The sequence below is a fragment of the Thermobia domestica genome, chromosome 7, assembly GCF_964235325.1.
Source record: "Thermobia domestica chromosome 7, izTheDome1.hap1.1, whole genome shotgun sequence".
NCBI classification, from domain to species: Eukaryota; Metazoa; Arthropoda; class Insecta; order Zygentoma; family Lepismatidae; genus Thermobia; species Thermobia domestica.
This window is the reverse complement of record NC_137460.1, coordinates 1,089,553-1,117,265: the sequence shown is the minus strand read 5'-3', so window position 1 is coordinate 1,117,265 and position 27,713 is coordinate 1,089,553. Positions and strand designations below refer to the sequence as shown.

Below are 27,713 nucleotides of genomic sequence, written 5' to 3'. Positions count from 1 at the left end.
ATTTTCCAACATTAATATGGCTTGGGATTGAACCAGAAGGTGTCAGTGGCGATTTTAAGGGAGGAGGTTAAGCCAATGAGAATATTTGAGAGGATGTAATTTTCGGATAGCATTTACTATCTCCCCCAACTCGTTCCATGGTTCCAGAACAGAGTACCTTGTTTTTCTCTAAATTGTGATAAAAGGTAGAAGTACAAGGGCCCTGGGTGGGGGCTTCTAACTCCATTCGTTAACTGTCCCTAGCTCAGCTATATTTTGTTAAGTAACGCTGTAAATCTCATATGTACAACCCGCAGCAAAAAAAACCTGCAACATGAGCATGTAAGTTTGTGAAACTACGCCTAACAGCCCAGGGAATCAACATAACGTCTAAGTGGCACGAATCATGCCAGGAGAAACCTCGGCATCCCCCCCCTGTACACTTATTTTGGAGCAAAAGACTTCGTCGTTACACAATAAACATACATAATCATGTTGCGGATATTTTTGCTGCGGACTGTACAAGATTGGGGGCGTAGGAGAATAAATATCAGCCTAATTTTCATTGGAAATGGCACAATTAAGCTAGAGAATCTTAAATTTAGCGGAGACAAAAGTGTATTTGGAGATTGTGCTCAATCCCTTGCGGAATAAGCACCCCTGGATCGAACCAGAGTCCTGTCTTACTAGAGATGATTTCTGCTACTGAATCATAGTGCACCCCCTATGAACGAAGACTCAAGTACAGCGGATGATCCATTTCACGCTGATTGCACATAAAAATTTACAAGTAACCATCCCAGCACTCGCCTGTCATGACAAAGCCTTTAACCCAAGGCCATTATGGCCAGTCTCAAAATTCGACTGCAGCTGTACCAGATTACCAAATGGCAGCGCCAGGCCCGTAGCCAGCCCAAAAATGTAGGGGAGGGGGGCGTGAAAGTTAGAAGGCCGAACCAATCATATTACAGTTCATTTGCAAGCCTACCGTCTAAATTTTAGGGGGTATCAAAACTTTGGGGATCCGCCCCCGTGAATACAGGCCTGGGCAGCGCCGAACACCTGCCTGTTTCGGTGAATAGCATATTTCAGTAGGATGGTAATAGTTAAGAACAGCTACTTCTCATCTCCCGTGCACGAGGATACATCTTACTGTTGCACTACCTAAACACCCTAAGTACAAGGGCAAGAACTCAGTCTATTACCTACTTTTTAACATCCTAGATAGTCAATGAATAATTTCTGAAAGTATTGCGTTTCTCGTCCTTCCCTAAATGGGAAGTACGGCTCCTTAACTATAACCCTGAACTGTTAAATAGGGCTAACCCTCACCTCTCCGCCGTGTCCCCTTCTTTTCAGATTTTTAAATACAGTAGATTAGAATGAAAATACAACTATCCCAAATACATGACCTTGCGTGTGAAATAGACAATGACTTAGTTGAAGAGACCTTATGTAAATATGTAGCTAATGCCATATCGTTGATGGTTTCTTTATGTTGAATCTCCCCAAATGGAAACTTTTCCTATGACCTAGAAAAACATTAAGAATTACCTAAAATAAATCGAGCTTGAGATCTAAGTAAATAATTTTGCGTCCAAGTTAAATTGGGAAGTGAAAACAAAAAGTCTCTTTACTAAAAAAATCACATAATAACCTGGATAAAATTTAGTTAAAAGTTTCTAATTATTATGTTTAAAGAATACGACCAATAATTGAACTTACCACACAAGCTGAGCAGATGATGTTCAACTGAAGGGATTCCCGTTCGAACGTGGAAAGGAAAAAAAAATCACTTCAAAAAATCGGATGAAATGGAAGAAGTCCTGTTAAGATCCATACACGAAGATATGAAGGATAAAAAAATATTTTTTTAAAAAAAAAGTTACTTGCACAAGCACAAAAGCAGTAGTAGTTAATAGAAAGATTTTCGGATGAAAAGGGGGCCTGCAATGGCCCTAGCGACAGTTGTCAATTGCTACAGCTCAAGTTGACGCAGGAAGTTCCGCCGTTCCGAACGTAGACATCACCTCCAGGTTGGTTGTTAGGATCCAGCGCAGCGTTCGTTATGGATGTGGCTCGCCTAAGTGAAAGCCACACACTGCGCGCGGTTTGGTCTAAGAAGGGGAAGAGGGGAGGGGAAATCGTATTGGTAAATGCAACAATTTTTGATGGATGTGGGAGGGGAGGGTGGTAATGAAGTTTCAATCGCAATGACGGAATGTTTGCGTAAATGTCCAGAAGGCCTTTATTACTATGTTGACGAATGGGAATCAGGACGGTCTTTTTTTTTTTTTTTTTTTTTTTTTTTTTTTTTTTTTTTTTGTACAATTACTGATGAGGTGTTTTACACAGTTAATGAGTCAAGGATAGATATGGCATAAGGGGAAGGGGAATCTCCATAGATGAAATTTAATCTGACGAAAAACAGATGTAGCATCCAACAAGAGTAAATAGAGATAGCTCAATAACTATTCCCAAGAATCCTTTCGGTCTATGATTTCGAACAATATAAAATCAAGATCTAAACGCCATTAGCCGTGCTGTGCATAGATAAAAGGATCAACCCTTTTTCCATTTTCCATTTGCAGCGAGGCAAGGGAGGAATATACAGGGTGTTTCAAAACAACACCGACAACGTTTGGGAGGCGATTCCTGACACCAAGATAAGGCGAAAAGTATAGACCAACCTGGGTGCACAAATGCTTCCTTTCGGAGTTATAGGCTGCCGAAAACATAAAAAAATGAACTTTAAAGGTCCATAGCTCCAATACTATGAGACCTACCGTAGTCGGATCAATACTTCACTTAAGAACTAGGGTATGCCCTATCAAAATATCCGTGTTTCAGAATCCTGCGATACTTCCGGAACAACTTTTATAAAGGCAGTTAGTGAGTACTTCAAGTGACCTGCCCTTAGCCAAGCTACCTCTATAAAAATTGTTGCGTGAGTGCCGCAAGATTCTGAAACCTATATTTTTGGATTGTTCACCACATATTATTTGTTACGTGAAGTATTGACCCGACTACGGTAGATCCCATAGTATTGAGAGCTCCTTCGTGGCTAAGCGGTTATCGGACGCGCCTTTGGCGTGGGAGACCCGGGTTTGATTCCCGTCGGGAGCTCATATGGTTCGGATTCCACGTTAATCAGTAGGTCCACGTCTCATATAGCCTCGCTGCTGAAAGGAACGCTAAACTAAAAATCAACATCCCATCGTATTGAAGCTATGGACCTTTAAAGTTCATTTTGTCATGTTTTCGGCAGCCTATAATTCCGAAAGGAAGCATTTGTGCACCCAGGTTGGTCTATACTTTTTGTCTCATCTTGATGTCAGGAATCATCTCCCAAAAATTTGTCTGTGTTGTTTTGAAACACCCTATATATGATTAAAATTGATCGATTTTGATTCTAAATATGATTCATTCTAAGGGTTGAAAGAAAGGAATTTTTCTCTTTACCGTCCCACGGTTATGCCTTTTAGGTTAAGGGAGAAGAAAAGTAAGGCAAATGAATGGCGATAGAATTTAGTGGGAGTACCTTGATAAAACCTACAAGCACGATGTTGTCCACCACAAACTTACTTAAATGGGGATCGAACCGGGAACCCCACGCACTAGAGGTAAGCGCTCTACCAACAAGCAACTGAGCCCCCCAAAAGTTGAAAGAAAACACAATGGTGGGAGCACAGTGGCTTAGTGGTGGAGCGTTTATCTCTGGTGCATGGGTTCCCTGATTCGATCCCCGGTTAAGTAAGTTTGTGATGGACAAGGTCGTGCTCGTAGGTTTTATCGGGGTACTCCCGTTTCCTCCCACTTTCACATTCCACCAATTCTTCCACTATCATACACTTGCTCCAATCATTGTCTCCCTTAGCCTAAAGGGCATAATCGTAGAACATTAAACTTATGTGATTTCATTTCAATTTCAAAGAAAACACACGGCATGGTTTCATCAAAATAGTTATGTTTCCTCTCGTTTTTTTAAACTTAGAGTGATTTTTTTTCTATATTAACGTTGTCCACGAAATGGAAGAGTTGAGTTGAGTTTGGGTTTAACGTCCCGTTCAGCAGCGAGGCTATATGAGACGTGGACCTACTGATTAACGTGGAATCCGAACCACATGAGCTCCCGCCGGGAATCGAACCCGGATCTCCCACGCCAAAGGCGCGTACGCTAACCGCTTAGCCACGGAGGAGCTCCACGAATTGGGAGATATCTCGGCTCCAGTCGAAAATGATGACGAGACGAGAAGCATATTTTTAAATTCGAACCAAGACGAGAAATTTTAGTAATCTCGTAGGGAACACAGCTAACAGTAAGTCTCAGATCCCAAACACTGTTTTCGTGTTTCATGATTTATAATATAAGAACTACACATTGATAAAGTGATTGTATGAACACAATGAAGGAGCCTTCATCAACGTTTAAAGATACACAAGTGACTACACAGTGTAGCCTACTCTAATAATAAATACACAGTTTATAACTACTAATAAATATGTAGTCTACATGTTATTATATCGTACCCTTCGGGGATCTTTCGTGATGCAGAATTCTGATAACTTCTAGATGAGATTAACATAAAAATAACCAGGGTATACATTTTGTACATAAATTTACAAAACGAAACCAGAAACCGGCGATCTTTGTTTTATTTTAATCACAGGCAGAGGGCGACACAATAGCTCATCCCGGGAGGTGTAGGCGAGCGGTTTGAGCGTCTGATGACCATGATACACAATCTATCGAGAATTCGAGACCTACTCAAGTGCTTAGGCATTTTTTAAAACTATCCTCAATGCGCGTATGTTCATGTCCCTGTTTAAGTAAGCAACTCTCTCACTGATCTGGTTACTAGCGTCTTTGGTGCATGAGATGACGGATTCGATTCCCGGTGGGAAGTTGAAATTCGAACATATTACAGCGGTTCGGGTTCTACCTTGACTTGTAGATTCACGGCTCGTATAGTCTCTGTGCTAGAAGGAAAACGTTAAGTTCCACTAAACCAATTGTTTACTTAGGTAAGAGTATAATGCCGGAATGAGGATACGCAGGTGCTTAGGGAATAGGGATGGTACCGAGACCGAGACTAGTCTCGGTCTCGTCTCGGTCTCGTCTCGAATTATCGAGACGAGACCGAGACCGAGACGGACTTTTATATACCGAGACGAGACCGAGACCGAGACAGACCTCTATAAATCGAGACGAGACCGAGACGAGACTTAGGTTAGTCTCGAAAGTCTCGGTCTCGTCTCGAATATTGATATTGATAGATACTAAAATTGCCTTCACTCAAAACTTGTTTCGTTGCTGTGTTAGATAATATGAGAACGGTTGACTGATGTACATTGGCGTATTTAGGGGGTGGTTATTGGGCTCAAACCCCTCCCGAAATAAATTTATGATAATTTTTTGCGTTGCACGTACAACGTAAATGTTTCTTACTCGTTCCTCAAGCCTCTCCAGAAACAAAATCCACTGCTGATGCAAATAGAATTCCCTCTCTCTCTCTCTCTCTCTCTCTATATATATATATATATATATATATATATATATATATATATATATAGTCTATGGTCGCGGTGCCACCCAGGTCTACCCTGCATAGGTTCCCGGGGCCCAACTTTAATTTTAAATGGAAGCAAGGGGTGAGTGGTAATTCGTTCGATAGACCTTGAAAAACTAAAAAGCGTTGTGGCAAAAGATCTTTCATATCGGGCACTGTATTCAAAATGGCCGACAAGACATGTTGCCTCTATCAGATACAGTAAAACGTGCAGTACCACTAATATGAAAACGGTTGAACATAAATGAACCGAACAAAAACTCAAATAGAAAATATAATGTGGCACATCGGTTGATATTGTCGCGGAGGCTCCCAGGGCCATCCTTCATGGTGGCCCAGGGCGCAACCTCAAAATTGTAAATGGAAACATGGGGTGAATGATACCTCATTTAACATATCTTTAAAAACTAAATAGTGCTGTTGCAAAAGATTGTTCATATGGGTCACCGTTTTCAAACTGACCACCAAGACATGGTACCTACATCAGGTAAAATGTCCAGTATCACCAATATGAAAACACAAGAACTAATATTCCAATAGGAAATCACAGAGGGTATTTACCATTCTATAGCTCGGGAATGTTGCAACAGTCGAAAAGATGATTAGAGTGAAAGTGCCATAATGGAAAGGAAGAAATCTAACTCCTAGAAATTTATCCTAACCTCACTCCGTAAGTGAGTGAAGCGGGAAGATCGATGAAATTGCAAATGAGATCCTTAGTTTTTGCAAATTGTATCTACGAAACAAAGTTATTTGAAATGTGTTTTTATAAGAGATAAATGTCTCTGTAATGGGATAAAGTATGTAAAATTCTTGTTAAATGGTACATTCCATTTTGATTGCAGGCAATGGTTTGATGCAAAAATGAATCAACTGAAATGCGAAACCAATTTATCGAACAATGCAATTTTAGAGCAATGTTTACAAACGTTGGTTTTGTTCAACAGTCGTCTGCATGATATTGGTTCGCTTCTTTTCCTTCTATGTCTTCTTGCATGTGACAGAATATGAGTTTCACTGAGATGTCCACAGTTACATTCCGAATAACTTTCAACGGTAATTTCAGTTGTGATCCTTAGTAACGAAACGGTACATACTGATGCAGATATGTTCCAAAAATCTTGCACGCATTGCATTAAATTATCAGGGGCGAAGGGGCGGGTAAAATGTTGTTAAGCTTGAATTTCACCTTATTTTCATTCACCTTATTTCACTTTATTTTTATTCACCTTATTTCACTTTATTTTTATTCATTATAGTACCAGTCATTTGTACACACAAGTGTTTCAGACAAATCATATCTATTGCAAATAAAAGTGTGGTTCTCATTTGAGATTTTACTATTCATTCCCGCTTCAGCCACTTACGGACAGAGATTGGAAAGATAATTTTCTATCATTTCCTCTTTTGCATCATGTTAATTGTACTTTAATAATCTTTTTCTCCGTTGCATTATACTTGAGCCGTGGAATGATAAATACCCTCTGTGCTTTCCTATACGAGTTTTATTCTGTTCATTTATCTCCATTTTCATATTAGGGGTCTAGTGGTACTGGATGTTTTATCTGATACAGGCACCATGTCTTGGCGGCCATTTTGAAAACGGTGACCCATATGAAAAATTTTGATACAATACTGTTTAGTGTTTCAAAATTTATCCAAAACCTATCACTTGACCCATATTTCCGTTCAAAATTTCTAAGTTTCGCCCCCTTGAAAGGCAGCCGTGAATCACTGCGAGAACATCACTCGACGCGCCCCATGCCTTACCTGTTTCACTTTCTGACTGTTCGTTTATCTCCAACTGTTTTCATATTAGTGGTACTAGACGTTTTATCAGATATAGGCACCATGTCATGGCGGCCATCTTGAATACGGTGACCAATATGAAAAATCTTTTGCCACAACGCTTTTTACTTTTAAAGATCTATGGAACGAGGTATTACTCGTCCCATGTTTCCACTTAAAATTTTAAAGTTTGGCTCTGGAATCCCATGAAGGGCGGCCCCGGGAGGCGCCGCGACAACACCATTCGATGTGCCCCATGGGATTTCCTATTTGAGTTTTTGTTCGGTTCATTTATGTTCAACCGTTTTCGAGATATCCCCGTGAAAAGATTAAAATGGGCCATTCTGGATATATATATAACCGCGGACCCAGTATATGATCAAGTGAGGGGCTAAACCATGGTTTGCCGCTTTATCCAGTGTAAAGAAAGTAGGAAAGTAGGAAAGTTTCAACCCATTTTATCCAGTGTATACCTGAGCGTTAAGGGGGGTTATAGTCCCTATAGCCCTCCCCTATGATCTGCGATATATATATATATATTAAAAATGCTGAAATTTTGTACCGAGTCGGGAAATTCTTCTAGATACTCTGCAATATCACTAGATAAACAATGTTGCTAAAAGCAAAATAAAGTTGTATTTTCTCAAATTGCGCTACGTAGAATATTACATATTTCTAATTTAGTTATTTAACAAAACCACAATAGCCCATACATTATTTAGTGTAACAAAGGACAACACAGTATCATCAACATCAACATTTTGGAAATCTCTAATAACTCAAATGGCATGGACGGTGCAATGCGCATCAACTATATCTTAGCGTCAAATACTGTGATCATGAGTATGGTATAATATATTTCGAATGAATGAGGGAACAAAGTTACAAGAAACGGAAAATTTAAATATTTCTAAAACTTTACTTCGAAAACGCGCTGACATATCACGTCTTATCATGCAGATGCTTCCAAAAGACTTAAATGCTTATAACGCCATTTACAACAATTGTTATTTCAAATCGTTTCAGAGACACCAAACACATTGGTAGTGATTATTATACTGCTTAAAATTACGTATTTGTATTAAAATTTTATAATGATTATTGCTTTCCTTTGCTTCTATAACAGCAATAGTTTTTGGTGGTTTTAATTACAACAAATGGCAGTTACATTATTTTAAGCAGAGTTGCCCACTTAAATAGATAGCTAAATGTTATTCTAAATATGTGCAAATAACGTAGATAAACTGCAAAATGTTTTAAAATTACTCGTAGTTTGTTTTATGGTGCAAGAATGCTTTCAAGAGAAGACGTTTTTCATAGTATTTGGGCTACTTATAATGTTTATGTTTTAGTCTTCGTTTCAGCAATACATGTAAATGCAAATTGTAACTGAAATTAAATGTAACTGATACATTTTCAGTAACACTAGTTGTTCCCCCTAAGCCTTAGGCCTGGTGTACACTTTAGATTAAGACCGTGCTTAATTAAAAGTTCTAATTGCACATTAATTACATTTCACTTGCTTTAGTTTGACCACCGATCACATCAAACTCGATCCATACCATATGCAATTATTCAAGGACTTACAGTTAGTAATACACAATTTTCACTTTTGTTTTGTTTTGTTTTAGTTTAACGTCCCACAGTTATGCTAGGACGGCTAAAGGAGACGTGAAGCAAATGATTATAGTGGAATCCGAACCACTTCAGTCGCTCAACTTTACCCCTACCGGAAATCGATCTTGAGACCACGCGAACCGAAATCTAGCCGCTAGACCAATTGGGGGTTCTCACATTATGTTGATTTAAATCATTCAGTCAGTGTTGCCAGATCCGAAGATTAAAAAGTAGCGTGTCTGTACTCCGAAAGTAGCGAATTCGAACTATTTGTAGCCCAAATATATAGAATTGAATACTGATAATGCTAATGAAATAATTTAATATGAGCTGGAAAATATGCTGGAAGTATTGCAAGAAGAAATTATGATCGACGGACGAAAACAATTCTAGATTGGACACCACAAGACAAAAACAGCCTAGGGAACTTCCGCATACAAGAAGGTTTGATGAAATCAAGAGCCACTGAGGAGTAACCTGGAAAAGAATTGCCCAAGTTAGATAGTTGTGGACTTGGAAAGACCTTCATCCAGCAATGGAATGATAATGGTTGATTATGATGATGGTGATGATTTTCTTATATCTAAACCTCGGAGGTAAACTAAATCAAGTGATAATTTCGTAATTTTACAGAAGCGAAAAACTGGTTCCTCAACTAAGACTATATATATAACTTTTACTAGGTAAGGTAGGCTAAAAGTAAATCCAAAATTTAATGAAAGTCATAGAGCGAAAAAAAGTATTTTTGACTATTCAATCCATCATGGTGCAGCAAAACTACGAAAATTAATACAAAAGAAAACTAGAAAGTTAAGAATCACTTGTTTTGGGGAGTGAGAAAAAAAATAGATACAGATAACTCGAATTACCTATATACTTATATAATATGTATGCCGATGTTTCGCAAGTAATTTTTAATCAATATAAAATTTCAACGTAATGAACGCAAGATTCGTTTTCTCGAATAAAGATTGCATGCACCGTTGAGAACTCAGGAATAAGATTAATTTATGTTACGGCACTGGATATGTGGATATGTACTTACGTAATGCATTACGACCTTATGAACTTGTATAAGAAACAGAATGCACTTAAAATGAGACGCGAATTATACGAAACATCGGACTTTGAATCTAACTTGTTTTGTGATCCAACTCGAGACTTCACATAGCAAAGATGAGTGTAGTAGCTCCCATCACAAGGTCCAGGACGTTCGTGTTATAAAGTGTCAATTAAACACGGAGATATGAAATGGTAATAAAGCATTTCATCAATTTCAAACAAAAATACGTATATTGTAGTAATAATTTACCCTATTAATAATTTACCCTATTTGTTAAGATAATGAACGTTATATTCTGTTTTTAAAAGGACAGTCAAAGCAGAATGTATTGAATAATAAATGAGAAATTGTCAAGTTTCAATTTCGGTACGATTAAATACATTCGTGCTGCTATGTGTTCCGTTATCCGTTAGGAGGTATTGAACAATTCTGATTCAAAGGAAGGAAATAAACTACTGAATAATACTGGAGTTAATTTAATAGAGCTTAATTGTATAGGCAGTTCTGAGGCTATATGAGACAAAGTCTATTGCTGAAAGTGAAATATGGGTTCTATTAGGGTTTTAGGGTTACATACCCACTGATCATTGAACCTGGAATACGCGCATGGAAAGCATTAGCACTAGCAAATTAGCTACGAAGAGGTACAACATACCATAATTCTAAGTCAAAATCAAAGGAAAAAATAAGCGGAAACGACAGACTGTATGAGAATAATACTTTCACTATTTTAATTTCACACTATTTATTTCGAGACTTTCGAGACGAGACCGAGACTTGGTACTCGAGACCGAGACCGAGATCGAGACAAGCAACTGTTGACCGAGACGAGACCGAGACCGAGACGGTGATTTTTTACTCGAGACGAGACCGAGACCGAGACCGTTATTTATCAACCGAGACGAGACCGAGACTGTACAAAGTCTCGTCTCGTCTCGTCTCGATACCATCCCTATTAGGGAACTAAGTTATGTTTTGTTAATCCCATATATATGTAAAGAAAAAAGTGGCAGACCCAATTATTTGAGCTCACCTCTTCATATCAAAGATTTCTTGTTGGATTAAGGGGTGACTCAGTGGTAGAGCGTTCACCTCTGGTGCATGGGGTCCCGGGTTTAAACCCTGCTCCCGCCAAGTGAACTTTGTGTGGACAAACACCGTGTGCGTGTGATTTCTTGGGGTTCTCCCGTTTCCTCCCACTTTCTTCATTCCACCATTTCATTCATTACTCATCATCACCGTCTCCTTTAGCCTACCCGGTATAACCGTGGGACGTAAAACTCAAAGATTTCATTTCATTTTCATTTTCCTTGTTGGATTAGAAATAATGAGATTTAGTGATGAGCAACGCCATATTTATGATTTCGTGATTCTTCGGCTTCTCCCCACTGTTTCATTCCACCACTTCTGTCATAATGATTCAGCCTTATCAACATCGCTCTCCTTTAGCGTAAAGGGCATAAGTTAACTGCTAATCGCTTTTCATTACATCTTTTTATGTACTGGGTGTAACAAAAGATCGGGAGCCATGGGTTATCTCTGCTATGAGTAAAAACACGAAAAGATGGAAACGATGGAAAGCAGATAGAAATAGGTAATCTTCAATTGAAAATTAAAAAAAAAAAAAAAGTTCTACTTGCACTACTCGTTTGGGCTTCACACTAGTAATGCATCCTATTAAAATGAAAGAGTAGCGTTTCTACTTGAGGAGCTTGTTAGTTCACTTGTGTCCTCGCCACACCCATAATACAACATTGTTGGGGAGTGGATTCGAAGTATTTTACGTTCCCTTACAAAACAATGTTCACGTTTTTCGTGTCATACTTGATGTGGTATGTTCCGTTCCCCCGATCACGTTGCATTTTTATATAACATTGAGTGAATTATCAACGTGGAGCTCAAACAGCTGGTGAAATTGAAAAAAAAAAATCCACATTTTAGATTGAAAACTACCTTGCAACAACTTTCCTCTCTTTGCATTCTTTTCGTATCTTTACTTATAATCAGGGAGTAAAAGTGAGGGGGAACGCGGGATGACGTCGTTACCCCACTTACAAAAAATCCTCCATTTCGTAAAAAATTACAATGGGCAAAGATAGGTACCGCAGACGATATGACGTCATTCATTCTCCTATCTTTTGAGATCCACTTTTACCCCTACTTATAATGAAGATAGTCTGGCCCTGAACTTTTGTTACACCCAGTATAAAGAGAATATACGTAGGTATCTCTTTAATTTAACTTATTTCGACCAAAACCCTAAGTGCTGTGTATGAAGGTTAATTACGCTGTCCTGCAAGCTCGTTAATCCAATCTTATCTTATATCTAAACTAAATGTACCACAGAGCTTCAGCCGAATATGCGACGATTTCAACTCCTATTCATGTTATAATTCAGGCAGCTTTCCAATTATCTATACTGCTCGATATACATCGAATAAAAAATGAAATGAAATCTAAGTTTTACGTCCCACGATTATGCCGGTTAGGCTAAAGGAGACGGTGATAATGAGAAATGAGTGAAATGGTGGAATGAAGAAAGTGGGAGGAAACGGGAGAACCCCGAGAAAACCCACGCACACGGTGTTTGTCCACCACAAAGTTCACTTGGCGGGGGCTGGGATCAAACCCGGGACCCCAAGCACCAGAGGTGAACGCTCTACCACTGAGCCACCGCGGCCCCTAGGCTAAAGGAGACAGACGGTAATGATGAGAAATGAATGAAATGGTGGAATGAAGAAAGTGGGAGGAAATGGGAGAACCCTGAGGAAACACACACACACACGGTGTTTGTCCACCCAAAGCTAACTTGGCGCTAGGTGGGATCGCACCAAGGACCTCATGCAGCTGAGGTGAACGCTGTACTACTGAGTTACCGCGGCTCCTTATAGCCACATCGAATAATGTGTATCCCACGGGGAATCGAAGTCGCGACTACACACGCACTGGTCATTCAGCTGCTCGAAAATATACATCCTTGTATATATCTAACTATAAAGTTATCAAACCCGGGTTACCTGTTTCGTTTCTGATAACTTGGCATGTTTAAGGTTTTGGTATAATGATGAAGAATTGCATTCTTCGTAACGAGGACATGGACGTTCCCATCTCATGTTCTTGACACTCGGGAGCCTGCGGAGCAAATCAGGAAAAAAAGTATTTTCTTCGGGCTATCTGATTTCACGTCCTCTGCAGTAAGGAAATGCACGAATAGCATTTTTTCCCTCTACAAATGAACAAGTGGAATATTTTTCTTTGTTTAAAAAGTTACTGAAACATCTGTTAGAGGAGTTTGTATATTCATTTGTCTGCTCGTCTGTTCCACGGCAATTCTCGTAAAACTTGTCGGATTTTTTTTTTTTTTTTTTTTTTTTTTTTAATTGGACAATTAGATTGCAGCAACCTTCTGAAGTAGCCTTACTGTTTGGGGTTGCAATCCATTCAGAATAAGGGTTCAAAGCAAGGGCGCCGATCTTGGGGGGACAAGGGGGCCCGAGCCCCTCAAACCTCATGTGGGTCCCATGTATTTTTATGAATACATATATATTTTATATGTATTTTTATTGTTATATGTATTGTTATGTATATTTTTTATGAATGCCCCCCCCCAAAGTTACAGAGAAATCGGCGCCCTTGGTTCAAAGGAATTAAAATCTACAAGATGTTGCAAATTCAAGTTAAGCACCCGTTAGTACCTGTATTTACCCTCCCCTTCGTTGTTCTTGATGGGGTAGCATACCGGTACTTGAAATATTGGCTCTGGTTGTCAATTGGAGATACCAATGAATGTTTAAATGAATATATTAACCTTATATGGACTGAGTAAAGGGCAGTGAACGACCTTCCTGCTAATGACGGGCAGACTTCGACTGCACTCACAAATGATGACTGAACGTTTAATAAATGAACCACATCCTATGCAGTTCCCTCTGGTTGACTACTCACCTGAAACAAATGATGTAAGTAGATAATGATATCAAGAGTAAATAATGCTCAGTTATTTATTTATGTAAATAATGCTCAGTTATTTATTTATGTAAATAATGCGTAGATGTTTGAATTCTAAAAAAAGTCTAAAAGCATCGTTTTGTCTGGACGGAAACGTTGCATAACCAAATTGTCTTTCAAAAAAAAAAAAATATAGTTTTATGCTTCACGATTATGCCGTGTAGGCTACTAAAGGAGCCGGTAATGAATAATGAGAATGGATAGGATGGGAGAAAACGGGAAAACCAGAGAAAACCCAAGCATTCGGTGTTTGTCTACCATAAAGACCATTTAGCACGACCTGGGAGAGAATCAGGGAGTCCATGCACAAGACATGAATGCTCTACCACTGAGCCAACGCGGCCCGTCTTTTAAGTAGCTATACAGGTATTGAAGATCGAGAACTTTAGATATGAATATTTCGATCGATATATATATATATATATATTTTTAAATAAGTTTACATCTCGTTCAGTTTATATATAAAATAGAGGGACCCTTAACTATCTGCACTGCTTCCATATGGCAGCGATAACATTTAACATAGAGATAATGGTAACTATAATAGTATGGTAATACCTTGGCATTCTGAAGCTAGTTTAATTGTATGTTAAGGTGCTGAGGATATTTTTCGTACTCACTGATGACTTCTTCAAGAGATTTCTTTTTCTTCATTGATCGAGCAGCAACATTCCTTATAACCCTCCTGAGATTTTTGTAATACAGGGTGTCTACTCAAATTCCAAAATGATATTTCGTGACTTTTCCGTGACCTTTTCTTTACCAAACCATAAAATTTCGAAAAATTCTCAAGAGTGAATTTTTATACGAATTAGGCCGAATTTTCATACATGTGATACAAGCATACTTTGCTTGCGATTTGGTAGCGTCTAAAGCCGACCATAGACATTTTTGGTGGTTAATTTTTACGTTTTATAGAAAAAAATGCCAGTCTGTACCTATATATGTACAGATAAAAACAATCGTGAGCCAAAAGCTAAATTTCGGGACTTTTGTGACTTTCGTGACCGATAGATACCCTGTAATACCAAGTATGGGTAATTCTACGCTGTATGCTCTTTTTTACAGTAAGATTAGGTCCGACAGACGGTCGGTTTTGAAAAAGCAAAAAGTCTGTTTTCCTTCCATAGTAAGTTGGACACGTTTTGCTCTCCTTTTACGACTTAACAAATAATTTGAGAAAAAACTCGACAACGGCATAACATGTAGTACTATGCAAGATATCTATGGCAATGCACGCTTGAGGAAAATGTGTTGGTGACATTGAACTTTCTTCAAATTACTCCAGGGACCCCAAACACCAGAGATGAACGCTCTACCACTTCATTAGTTTCGATTGCAGATTTGAAATCTAGAGGCAAAATTACATGCGGACAGTGATGAAAATTTTCCGATTCATAAAAACATACTCCACTTATTCCTACATCGTTGTTTAGTCGAGATGTGAGGTGGAAATTTTTCTTCTATATTTTTCCGGAAAATTATCCGTTCTTAACAAATATCAATGATCAAGTAACAATTCGTCAGTATTCATAAAATTGATTGAATTCATATACTGTATATAAATGTTAAAAAGTGAAAGATCGTTTAAAGTACCTGAAAATTTTCATGGCTAAACAACTTTCAGTACTATGTAGGAACAAGTGAAACAATTTTTCATGAATCGAATGAATAAGTGGAGTAAGTTTTTATGAATTGGAAAATATTCATGACTTTTAATAAATTGAAATTTTAAATAAAAGAATGGGATATTTGTACTCTACGAACTCGAGGTATGTTCTCTGCACTTTGCACACACACACACACACACACACAGAGGGAGAGAGAGAGAGTAGTTGAATTGAGTTGATTTTGAGTTTAACATCCCTTTCAACAGCGAAACTATATAAAACGGTACCAACTGATTAAGGTGGAATGCGAACTACATGAGCTCCCGCTGGGAATCCAAGCCAGGTTTTCCATGCCAAAGGCGCTTATGCTAACCGCTTAGCAACGAAGGAGCTCGCAGAGCAAGAGAGAGAGTGAAATACTGTAAAATTTTATTTCTCAACTTGAAATAGAAAATTTTCCGGTTCCCGAGAGATAATTGGAAAATTATAATTTGTTGCTGACTAACTTTCCTCTACTGAAATTCAATTTTGTAACTGTATGTGCAGTTAAATATAGTGGAAAATTTTCCACCTAACATAATATCCAAAATTGTCAGGCCTATGAAAAGTGTTTTCCACTTGTTTCTACATAGTGATGAAAATTTTCCGATCTATGAAAATTCCTCTCACTTGTTTCTACGGAGCAATAAAACTTTCCGATTCACAAAAAAAAAAAAAAAAAAAAAAAGTTCTTTTATTTCTTGCTTCAAAATGATGAAAACTTTCCGACTCATAAAAAGTTCTTCAATTTTTCCATATAAGGCAGAAAATATTTCGATTCATGAAAAACTGTTTAACTTGTTCCTACATCGTACTGAAAATTGTCTGAGCCATAAACATTTTCAGATTCTTTAAACGATCTTTCACTTTTTAACATTTCTATACATGAATTCAACCAATTTCATGATTGCTGAGGAATTGTTACTTGATTACTGATACTTTTTAGAACGGAAAATTTTCCGGAAAAATATAGCGGAAAATCTTCCGGAAAATTTTCCGAAATGGAAAATTTTCCACCTCACATCACTACATGCGGATGCAAATTTTTAGCTTCATAGCTCTTGTGATTATTGAAATAAACAATAAAATGCAAAAACATACGTTTCTGAGTTCTGACGAAGCTAATTGCGTAATTCATTACTAAATAACTCGATTAAAAGCAGGGAATTCGTGTTACTATTCGGTTCAAAATCACTTGTCGTCGCGAATTCTCTCGAGGAATTTGAAGCTTAAAATATATAAAACGATAATCATGCCTGTTGTTCTGTATGGTTGCGAAACATATGGTCGCTTACTCTGAGGGAAGAACATTGATCGAAAGCAGATATTTGAGAACAAGATCCTGAGACGAATATTCGGACCCAAGAGGAACGGGAATGGAGAATGGCGGAAACTTCATAACAAGGAATTTCATAATTTATACGGTTTACCCAACACACTAGTTAACAAAGGTTTTGTTACATAAAAGGAAATACCTGTTCTTAAAGGAACTTTTTGCGCTGAATTCGAATATGCACTCGGTTTTTCTCCATCACGTACGATTTTTTCGTAACAGATGGATTTTCGGGAAAATCCCTCAAAAATTTCCCTTTTCGTTTATTTTACACCCCAAGATCTTGTCCCCTTGCATATACTAACATAGAAATTATACCTAAGTATACTTTGATTCATATTTAACAAACCCTCCAAGTTTCGTAATAATCGCTTTATTCTTTCTAGAGAAATAAATATGTTTCTATGAATACTGTGTGTACTGTTTATTGCACCTTATAGTAATGCTTTCAGATCTCTTAAGTTGAGGTAAAACGTTTTGCTTTATTACCACAAACACATATATAAAATATAATACAATATAATTTACAAGTGTGACAATTTACAATAAACAATATTACAAATGTACTAAAAGGTCATGAAAAGACAATCAAAACTATCACAATATATGAAACTTCCATTGGGTTACAAAAACGTACACTACTTCCTTCTTTTGTAAGAAATGTTGCATTCTCTAACAAGACCCCAACAATAGTCCCCCATCATTGAAGGATCCCATCGTCCCTAGTACCCTACTACCTTTTCTCCATTGCCATTATATCTTGGTAGAATCTTTCCCCCTGTTCGTCGCTGAGAGCACCCAGGTTAGCAGGAAAGAAGCTGAGGTGGGAGTGCAAAAAGTGGATTTTTAAAGACATCATACAACCCAACTCTTTGTATTTCTGTATCATGTCCTGTACGATTTCAGTGTAACTCTCAGCTTTGTTATTGCTCAGAAAGTTGCGCACAACACACTTAAATGCTGTCCAGGCAGCTAGCTCAGCACTGTTTAACTTGCTGTCAAAGCTATCATCAAGCATTAATTTCCTAATTTGGGGACCAATAAACACTCCCGCTGAAATCGTAGCATCACTCAGCTTAGGGAACTTATGTCGCAAATACTTGAAACCTTCACCAGATGTGTCCATGGCTTTGACAAAGTTTTTCATAAGTCCTAACTTGATATGAAGTGGCGGTAGTAATATCTTATTAGGATCTACCAAAAGAGCGTATTTGACGTTGCATTCTCCAGGTACGTAATTCACTCTAGGTTCCCATTCCTTCACTTCATAATGTTTGTCATCAGCTCGGCTATCCCATAGACATAAAAAACATTGGTACTTCGTGTAACCGCACTGCAGTCCTAATAAAATACCAACTACCTTGAGATCACAACATATTTGCCAACAATGGTCCTTGTAATTTATAAGATTTAGCAAAGTTGACATCGTGTCATAGGGTTCCCTAATCTTCACTGAGTGCGCAAGTGGTATAGAAGGTTTTTTATTTCCATTATGTAAAAGGACAGCTTTAAGGCTGACCTTAGACGCGTCGATAAATAACCTCCATTCTTCTGGAACGTAAGGAATTCCTAGCTCCGCCAAACACCCATTTATATCCGTACATACGCACATATTATCTTGCATTGAGAAATAGCTTGAAAATTGAACATGCCTTTTCCTGTACACTGATATGTTCGTTTCTGCATCCAATAAGTTCCACTGCTATAGCCTTGATCCCAGAAGTTCCGCCTCTTGTTTTGTCAGGTGCAAATCACGGACTAGGTCATTAAGTTCACATTGCCGGATGAAATGTGGCTCGCGAACACAGTCAGGGATGAACGTTGGATCCTTGGATGTACATGTTGATGTCGATGGTTCATCAAGGTCATGATCATCATCAGAGTCTTTTGGCCATATCTCTTCCCAGTTGGTAGGGGGCTCGGGAAGTGGAAGTTCATCCCCGTGCGGAATAGGTGTAATTGCGGATTTAACGTTGGGATAACTTATTGTGTATTTGCTTTGTTTAGAATGTCCCTTAACTACTGTGAGACAAAAATAACAATCATCCAGATGGTTGGTGGGTTCTCTCCACACCATTGGTACAGCAAATTTCATGAACCTCCGTTTCCCTTTGGCCCATGTAAGTAAAGTGACGTAGCACGACGCACAAATTATGTTGGGTGCCCAAGTTTTGTCCTGGAAGTACATTCTCTTTTTATACACGTTTCTAATTTACAGAGAGCAATACAAGTGTGTTGTTGACTATTGTAAATATTCATTTTTATGTCTGTGTTTGTAGTAATAAAGCAGATCGTTTTTACCCCAAGTCAGGAGATCTGAAAACATTACTATCAGGTGCAATAAACAGTGCACACAGTATACATACAAATATATTTATTTCTCTAGAAAGAACAAAGCGATTTTTACGAAACTTTTAGGGTTTATTAAATATAAATCAAGGTATACTTAAGTATAATTTCTATGCTACTATATGTAAGGGGACAGGAGCTAGGGGAATAAAATATCTGAAAAAGGGAAATTTTTGAGGGAATTTCCCGAAAATCCCTCTGTTACGGGAAAACTGTACGTGATGGAGAGAAACCGAGTGCATATTCGAATTCAGCGCAAAAAGTTCCTTTAAGATCAGGTGATTTTTCTCATGTAACAAACAAAAAGTTTAAATTTGTTAACTAGTGACATTGTTAGGGTCATCAAGTCTAGGACGCTTAGGTGGGCAGGTCATGTAGCTAGAATGGAAGAAAGTAGAAACGCTTTCAAAGTCTTGACTGGAAGACCAATCGGAAAACGACCATTAGGAAGACCTAGGCGCGGATGGGAGGACAATATTAAGATGGATCTCGCAGAGATTGGAATACAAAGTAGAAACTGGATCCAGTTGGCTAAGGATAGAAGTCAGTGGAGAGCTCTTGTGAACGCGGCATTGAACCTCCGGGTTCCATAGGCCATAGAGTTAGTTAGTTAATTACTAATTAATTACAAAGGCTGGAAAAGTTATATTTTGGAAAATAACTATTCGCAACCGAGTGTTTAAATGTACAAAAAATTATCAAAATCTGAGACCGTCCATTTTTCATGATTGGTTGAGTTGAAATAGAATGACTCCTTAGAGGACGCCAGTTCAAATCCCTAGCAGAGGTGCAAAATGCACTTGATACCTTCTTCACGACCCATCAAGTTCTACCGCCATGGAATCCATGGCTCTCCAGAATGTTGGCAGAAGGTTGTCGATGCTGATGGGGACTATTTTTGATCTTCCTGGTACGCCTTAGGTGACATATCGATGTTCGAAGGTGGTGGGTGAAAAAGCGACAGAACTTTCTTGGTTACCTTTACAGTACAATTCATTTCTTGTATATGGTGGATACAGTAACCCCCCTAAAAGTGAATAGATTAAAACCAAATTTGGTCAGTTCATTCGTATTACAAATATCGAATCCGATTCGTCATACTGTTTCAAAATGGAGATAATTTGAAAATTTTAAAACTCGATAACTCCCTTAATTTTGGATCATTTGACAAAAAATAAAGTGATTTTTAATTTTGCTTAAGAAGACTTGGACAGTTGTTAAAAAAGTTATTGAGTATTTTAAATGACTTGATAATGTGCGTCACGAAGATTGGATCGGACATTGCTGCACTAATGAAATCACACTATGCTCAGGTACTGTATCTCATTAGCTTTCAATTTTAATTGTATTTCAATACGCAGGTTTTGTTGCATTTTTATTTTCTGGTATTTCAATATGAAGTTCTCGTTAGTTTTAGTTCTCATCTTTCGTTTAAATTGATTTTTAAACAACTCTGTACCTGTTGTTAATGTTTAGTAGATCTATTTTTTGTTGTTCTTAACAGTATGTATAAAAATAAGTTATGCCTATATCAAAATAAAATTCAAAATAATATTTAAAAATATTTTCAGGTATTAGATTCTAATTATATTTATCTCTTCCACTTATCTTCGCGACTCCCAGGTTGAGGAACCCTGCTATAGACAATTACCGAACATTTTAATGATGAAGGGGAGAAATGTCCTATTTTTTGATTTTAGAAATCTGATAGCCCTAACTAGAAACAATACAAAAGCGTAACGACTTTGTCGTTTATAAGTTCTTCACTTCACCTTCACCTATTTGATAAGTGTTGTAATTAGCAGGATGCAGACTGGGATCAATCTCTTCGTTGTATGTACTAAAATTGAAAAGGTCTGTTACGTCAGTTGAATAAATAAAGACTCTAATATGGCGTGAGAGGAAGAAAGAAATAAAACCAGAATAATGTGGAACATTATCATTGTATATTTAGATTTTGTAAGCTTTCCTGGTATAAAAAGTTGAGCAATTGGAAGAAAAAGAAAAAAACGCCTGAAATAACGAAAACATGGTCTATCTTGAACTGGAAATGAATTTCTTAACGTCCGTAGTTTAACCGACTGGATGCAACTGCTTTCTGTCCATCCAAGGTTAGTTTTTGTCACCCAACAAAGAGATTAATCGTTATCTGCCATTCTTTCATACGGAACCTCTTTTTTTTATTTACAAACTGCTTTGGTTTTGGATCTTAAAGAAAAACATCCTCCTCAGCATCATTTAATGCATTTATTTATGACTTCTTTACGTCAAACGACCATTTAACATTATTTCATCTTAATTTGTAAATCATTATTTGCAGTAACATTTTCATATTTACCTTATTGTTTTCTAATTTACGCAATGTATTTATACATTAGGGTACAGGTTAAGTTTAAGGATACCAATCAACTAATTTATACCAGGCAACATGACAATACAAGTAGGATATTATTCAATCTATATACACATACACACGTACACACACACACACACACACATATATATATATATATATATATATATATATATATATATATATATATATATATATATATATATATATATATATATATATATATATATATATATATATAGTCAGAGAAAATACATCTTTCACATGAATAATGACACTCCATTCCTACTTATGGACAATAAAATTGACCAACGAAAAAGCCTGAACTAAACTATCTACCAATCAAAGTGTCTGAAACATGTTCCAGTACCCCGAAAATAGTTGTCACCACAGACTACAGCAATTTCTCAAACGTGTACTAAAGATGAAAGTAAAAACAGTTATTTTTAGCCAGGCTAAGGAGTGCGATTTAAGTTAAGATTACTGGCAAAAAACATGCATAAAACGAAAACAACTCACTCAATCTCAATGAAAGTTTCACCCTTTGCTCATCAGAGTATCTCACGAGTGTTCGCTAAATACAAGCGCTTAAACATGAACGGGAAGCAAATGACAGCCGAACAGCCCAAGGCTGTCCGCGAACGGCTTATCCAATTCTACGAGAACCACTGCTCTCGTGACTTTACGGTTGCTTTAAACCATTTTAAGTGTGAATATCCTTATAGTACAGTGTATAGAATATTGAACAGTTATGTGGAGACTGGTGGAGCATCAAGGAAGAAGAAATCTGGTTCCCTAATTTCGAAATGTACACAAAAAGTGAAAATTGCGATTAGACGAGAACTCTTGAAGAACCCTAATTTGTCAAACCGTCTTTTAGGACGAAAGTACAAAATTTCTGAATTTAGTGTAAGCAAAATCAAGAAAGAACATGGATTCAAGGTTGAAACATGTAAAAGTGGACCATTTTACACAGACGAACAGAAGAAGCGCACTAAGACCAACCTCCGCAAACTCTCCGACAAGAACTTCGTGAACAAGATTGTGATCATGGAAGATGAAACTTACTGTTACCAAACCTTAGCGTTCGCGCCTGTTTCCAATTATGTACACATTGATAAACGTCAGGTTAATCCTAGTAAGTTCGTAAAACCTAAAGACAGGTATGCGAAAAAGTTTTTGAACTGACAAACGGCAAACTTTCACGTGTTGTTGTTCGAAGTGGGACAATCAATGGTGACCGCTATTTAGAGTACATTGGAAAGGTTTTCATTCCATGGATGCATACAGAATTCACCGGACATAACATTGTGTTTTGGCCCGATAAGCCATCCTTACATTATGTGAAAAAAGTGCGCTACGCGATTACTGATGCTGTTATAGAGTTTGGCGGCAAAAACGAGAACGCGCTAAAAGTTTCTCTGGCTAGACCCATTGAACATTTTTGGAGCTCTAGTAAAACGCAAAATGGCTAAAAAGCATATTCCCATCAAGAATGTGAAAGATATGCAAATAAAAGTGGTCGGAAATATCAAAAGAAATGCCCAAAAGTAGTGGACAAGCGCTTTTCCGGAAGTTCCGGTTCTAGCTTCGAGAAATCGGCCGCAAGGGTGTCTACAGCATCAAATAGTAAACTACTTCTTTTTTCAGATATCATTTGTTTATTTTGTTAAGATGTGTTGTGATTTCTCAAGAAATAAAAAAGTTATTACAAAAATTCAAAGTTCTCTTAACTTAAATCGCACTCCTTATTTGACGTGTTTATGTTTTGTATATATTAAATGATTGCATTCGTTTGAATGTAGAATATTACTGAAAGATGAGGATAAAAAGGAAATGGGGGTTACAATTATTTTAATAAGATATTCATAAGGTTAGAGAAATGAAATTTGTTGTTTGGACTTTCCGTCTAAAACAAATAAAAACATATTTCAATGTCTTTAGATGCTTGACCCAGAATGGACGAAGAACGGATGAATATGGTTACAGTGGCGCCAATTTCGGTGTAAGAGGGAGATGGTTGAGATTCAGGTATGCGTATTTCGTTTTTAGATATCCAAGCAAATATACCCAGATCCAAAGAATGCTGAAGGAAACTTTGTGAGCCCTTGGCCCTTTTGGCCCCCTCAGGATTGGCGCCCATGGGTAATTCCCTAAGATGCTCATGCGAGACGTTTGAGCTTCGTGCTTACTTCTTCAGACGAATTCAATATAAAATGCGCAGAAAAAAGAGCTTGTTGATAGTAACTCGTAAAGGATAGGTATAAACAGAACCGCATTAAAAATGTTTGTCCCAGGTATATTCAAAAATTGCCTCTCCCTCAATATCAATAAATACTAGTGTAGAAGATTTGAGACAATACATAATATTTATGTGGAAGTCAAGTAATTAACTAATGATAAATAGATATTAATGTACTACTACTACTACTATTACTACTAATATAGAAGTGGAAAATCATATATTTCCAGTGGCGAATATATCCCGAGGCTAGGAGCCTAGGACCCCAAGTTTTGAGTGACAAAATAATTCAAGCTATTATTTATATATTTTTGAAAATTTGTATTAAACTCATGATAGCTGCGCCCCTCAGTTTTTACGTTCTAGACCTGCCACTGTATATTTCTCGGACAAAATTTGATGCAAGAAAATTTGCCTGCCGTGTCAAGGCCCATATTGGTCAATGCGTAAATAGAGCCCAGGGTATAAGCCTATAGAATAGCTATACTTTAATTTTAAATCGCAAATAAATAAATAAATAAACGTAGTATAACAATCTTGGGAATGTATACAGAATGATTTTGTTGTGATGAAGTCACTTCCCCTTGAGACTAACTACTCAGAATGTGACATAATAAAGAAGATTGAAAACAAGAAATGGATGAAGATTATTTAATCGCTTTTCTGCCTTCCTTCAATGTTGACCCACAATTAGAAAGAAAAGAAAAAACTAAAATTTCATTTGTTTGCACATTGTTAACGAGCTTCGTCTCGTCGCTGATGTAAATGCTGCTGATGTCAACTGTTTCTACATTAATGGTTGGCGTAATGGATTACGATTCGACATTCATTCATTGGTTTGCTCAATGAAAGAGACACTATAACCAAGTCTATTAGCGTAATGAATGACTAAAAATGTCTTTAGTCATTACGCAGCTACTCAGTCAGATCTGCTTGGTAGTATGTCACTAATCAAATTCAACGAAATCACTCCCTGATCGCTTATTGGAGTAAGTCCATCAGAAAATATGGTATTCGTCCTTGATTTCATTTAAAAAAGAAAAAGAAAAAAACGACAATACGCAAAATCAGGCCGGTAGCCAGCCCAAAAATGTAGGGGAGCCCGGCTGAAGTTAGAGGGGGGGGGTCCGATCGAACCTTATTATAGTTCATTTGCAAGCCTACCGTGAAAATTTTAGGGGGACCCGGACCCCTAGACCCCGCTGGATACGGGCCTGCGCAGAATCACATGGGGAATGTTATAATAAACCCCGTTAAGTCCGCTTTTCTCTAGAAATATAAAGTCGTTAAATGAACTCTGAGTCGCCTGCTAGCTATGGCTAAAAATATATTCTCCAATATCCATTAGATCTAGGTCAAAAATGGCGTCAAATTTGGTCTTTTATACTAATCTCCGTTGCGTCTGTAGTTGATTCTCTTCTTAAGCATTTTGGACCTCCCTGGTCTCGACCAATCAATGGAGTACCAGTCAACCATTTTTAACCCTTAGTTGGTAATATCCGTCTCCCAGGCGGATACACGATATTTTTTTGTTCACAGTTGGTACGCATATTCACGGTTTGATCTGATAGTTCACCTATGCTTTAGTTGTGGGTTGACTATGATGTTTTGTGCCGGTGGTCGCGTGTCTAGCTCATCGTTGCAAACTTCGAAGTATATAAAGTTATTCTAGGCCGTCTTGCAAGCGGATATTACTGTAAAGGTAATATATTTTGTCCGTCTAAGTGACGGATATTACTTTATACTGACAACTATTAATATTTGTATGTTTTCTTTCGTTTCGAAAATCAATATTTTAAGATGTCAAGTAGAAAAGGTATACCACAAAGGAGTAGGGCTATACTACAACTGGCTATAGAACAACTACAGATGGCTGTAATGAGAAACTGATTATGATTACAGATCCGATGATTCCTATGTTCCTGAACAAGATCATTTATCAACAACACGTCATGTCAGCAATCCAGAAATAGATTTTAATTATGTCACGCTAAGATTTTTAAGTCAGTGCTTGAAAACTTGGTGTCAGTTTTTTCAACTGACTGCACTGGACTCCATGCTTTTCGTACAATTATGTCTTTCAAAAGATGTAAAGTTTTGCTGGCTGCTCTTAGGTTTGATGATACAGCTACTCGTGAACAAAGGAAAAGAAGGAATCCTCCAGCATCAGTGTGTTTGTTTTAATAAGATCATTTCTAATTGTCAGAAGGCATATTCTATTGAGATGCAAATTTGTGTTGATAAAATTCTACAAGACATATGCTTAGAAATAGATTCTCAGCGGTCACGCATGTTGTATTGAACTCATGGGTACATACACAAGTGAATTACGACGTGCTTCACTATTCAGTTAATGAATTTTGTTACGTAAAATGAATTCTCGGTGTAACTAAACCTTATTGAAAACTGACTTACACGGCTTTGGCTTCAAACGTCTCAATTGTGTGTGTCCGTCTCTAAGACGGATATTACTGTTATAGCTTATTTTTTGGATGTTACCAACTAAGGGTTAATGAAGTTGCTTCAAGACAAGGTGCTAGTTTAACCAATATTCTGACGAGTATCCTGAGGAGAATGCTACAGTTGCAAATCGAAAGCAGATAGATGAGTTGTGATAACGGTATCACATGCAAAATAATATTGTGTAGTTCACTACGTTTCTGCTTTTCGAATATTTTTATTTGTTTTAAAGATATTACAGAAAATTCTAAAATTAGCGGTAGTTTAATTTCGCTGTAGTGAAGATCCTTAACTGCTATTTTGAGATTAATCACCGTCTTCACCTGAAAATGAATTTATGGCGACACCACTGGGAGACATTTCATAATATTGAAAACGCAAGTGTAAATGGAGGTTATTGGTTCCAAATCTGAGATATGTTTGTTGATATATTTTTTATATGTTTGTTGTTGAGACCATTGATGGTTCTTAAGGGAAGACCCATCCTTATAAATTAAAGTTTTATGTCTTCAAACTGACGAAGGAAGTTTACCTATAATGTACCCATTCATGTTGATAGGAATTATAACATTAAATAACACTACAATGCATGATTTTTTTAAATTTTCTGTGAAAAAAAGTTCTGCAAGAGAAAACAAAAATGAGTAACGGAAGTACCTGTACGCTTAATAGTGCCATCTATGCGGAAACTGTGGAATTACGACTAGCTTCGAACGTTCCCAATCTGGTTCAACATGCATTAGCAACTACGCACCGTTATGTAAGAAAGAACAGATTATTCACATTGACCCATATCTGTCCCACTGTGCATCGTAGGGATAAGTTTCCTTATCATACATTGACGTTTATTTTTTTTTATTTTTTTATTTATTTTTTATTATTTTTTTTTTAGCGAAGTCACTTCCTTCAACAACCATCACTACCTCAGGCACTCAAAACTACAGTTTTTTTTTTTTCATACGGAGACACTAGAATTCAATTTTCGTGGTTCCACGTAGCTTAGTCTCTAACGCTCTCTTCTTCATTGCGAGCGGCTATGGATTCGATTTCCGGTGGAGACACTTGGTCGAAAAGTCATAACAGCTTTTTCAGGCCAGTCATTTTTAATGAGTTTTTTTTTTTGGGGGGTTTCTCATTCACATCAGGTAAATGCCGAGATGGTATCTAACATAATGGTCTCAGGTCGCTTGCTTCCTTCCCATTGCAATTCCTCGGTGGAGCTGTGGTGGCTCAGTGGTAGAGAGTTCATCCCTGGTGCTTGGGGTCCCTGGTTCGTTCCCAGCTCACGCCAGATAAATTTTG

At 37.5% G+C, this 27,713-nt stretch overlaps 1 protein-coding gene across 2 annotated transcripts in view; it reads right to left on the bottom strand.

Annotated features, from left to right (window-relative positions):
- The window catches only part of LOC145689830 (UNC93-like protein), a 191,998-nt gene extending 189,895 nt beyond the window's left edge, over nt 1-2,103 (bottom strand). Inside the window, exon 1 of one of the 2 annotated variants that reach the window (XM_081764049.1) lies at nt 1,705-2,103. The gene's annotated coding sequence lies outside the window, so the exon portion shown is untranslated. The remainder of the gene's footprint in view (nt 1-1,704) is intronic. The other variant, XM_081764047.1, reaches the window with a different exon arrangement.
- Between the last annotated feature and the right edge of the window lie 25,610 nt (nt 2,104-27,713).